The sequence below is a fragment of the Pseudorca crassidens genome, chromosome 7 (assembly GCF_039906515.1).
Source record: "Pseudorca crassidens isolate mPseCra1 chromosome 7, mPseCra1.hap1, whole genome shotgun sequence".
Taxonomy (NCBI): Eukaryota; Metazoa; Chordata; class Mammalia; order Artiodactyla; family Delphinidae; genus Pseudorca; species Pseudorca crassidens.
In genome coordinates this window covers 57,829,045-57,831,105 of record NC_090302.1, presented here as the reverse complement: position 1 = coordinate 57,831,105, position 2,061 = coordinate 57,829,045, and positions in this window count along the sequence as shown.

Below are 2,061 nucleotides of genomic sequence, written 5' to 3'. Positions count from 1 at the left end.
TACCCCAATAAAGATATTTTTTAAAATGTCTGAGAGAAAATGTGTGAGCTCATTATGGAAAAGACTAAAATGATACAGAGGAACACACAATAAGCTATGAACCAAAGAAAAAGCATTCCATGTCCTTGGACAGGATGACTCAACATCATAAAAATGTCAATTCTCCCTAAATTAACCTACAATTTTCACACTAGTCTAATAAAGATGTCAGCATCACTTTGTCAGAATAATCAAGCTGAGTCAAAAGTTCATGTGGGAAAATAAACAAGCAAAAATAGCCAAGAGAAGTCTGCAACAGAAGAGTAATAGAGAGGGATCAGTCTCCAAGTATTAACCCATTACAGAACTTCAGTAATTACAATAGTGTGACACGGGCACATGGATAAACAGAGAAATCATGGAACAGAATATGAAGTCCAGGAATAGACATACATTAATATATGGCATTTTAGAAAATGTGGTATTTCAAATAGGTGGGGAAAAGGTGGACTATTTAATAAACAGTGTTGAGAAAAATGGATCAGGGAAAAGAAAAGGATAAGAAAAAGAAAATCTGATTCTATTCCTGACAGCTAGTTCTAGGATAAATTCCAAACATATTAAAATTTTAACTGTTTAAAAAAAAAAATCCCAGGGGAAACCATAGAAAATGGAAGGCCTTTCTATTTATGACATGAATCTCAAAAGCTATACAAGTAAAAACTGATAAACTCAATTACAGGTTTAAAAAATGTGCATGGTAAGAAGTACAACAAGCTAATTCAAAAGCCAAATATCAAATTGGGAGAAAAAAAAGTGAATTGATATCACAAACAAAAGGTTAATCTCACTAATTATAAAGAGTTCCTAGAAATCAATGAGAAAAAGACTATCCAATGAGAAAAATGGGCAAAAATATTGACAGTTCACAGAAAAGGAAATACGAATTGTCCTTCAATACACATAAAGAAGCTCACTTATAATAAGAAAATTAAATCATTTTCACCTATCAGATTGGCAGAGAGTGAAGTTCAATAATTCACTCTTTTAGGGAATTGGGTAGGGAAACAGGTCTTCTCTTACTTGTTGGTGAGAGTGTAAACTGGTACCACTTCTATAAAGGGCAATTTGATTCTGTTCATCAAGCTTATAAATACTATACCCTTTTAGAAATATATTCTAAGATGTATATGTTTGTGATATGATGTATGTACAAGGTTATTTATTGTGGCACTATACGTAATAACAAAAGAATGGAAGCAGTCTAAATGTCTATTAATGTCCATCAATATATGAGTATAGTACATCCATACAATGGAAGCCTATGGAGCCATACAAAAGAATGAAGAAGATCTTTACTCACTGACTGTTAAGAGAATCAACTCCCAGATCACTGGAGGAAAGGTGCACACAGGTGCACAGAGATAACTCTGAAAAGATACACAGGAAACTGGTATGGCTGGCTGTGTTGGTGAAGGGGAACTGGACGGCTGGGGAACAGAGTGTGAAGGATACTTTTAATAAGTACCTTTTCACGCCTTTTGCATTTTTAAAATCTATGGGAGACGACACAGGCCTTGTGAGTCATAAGTGCAAAATGAACTGTAGAGATAGTAAGTAGTAAAAGAAATACATACAATAGAGCTAATGAGGTAAAGTTAGCTTTCAACCTTTTCCTCCTATGTCCTTCCCCCAAAATGCACACTTCTTCCTCTAATTACAATTTTGCTTGCTTTCACTGGCTTCTACCCTTATCCTCAGACCCTACTGTTTCATTTATCTTAAGAGGTATCAGTGTTTCCAATAATTTTCCAATCAAAATTATATAAGTACATTTCAATTTGCACTAAGTGCAGTTCTAGAACATGGACTCCATAGAAGCCACTGAGAGTTTTGGAGGCATATCACAATAGCACAAAAAGGTTCAAATCATTCATCTGAGGCAATCATAAGAGAACAAACACATCTTATGGAAGGTACTTTAAAAAAACAGTGGTTAAAATAAAATCTTGCCTGTTATTGGCAAAAAGTATTGTAGCCCATTCTAATAATATTTGTTTGGAGAATTAAAGATCTCATCTC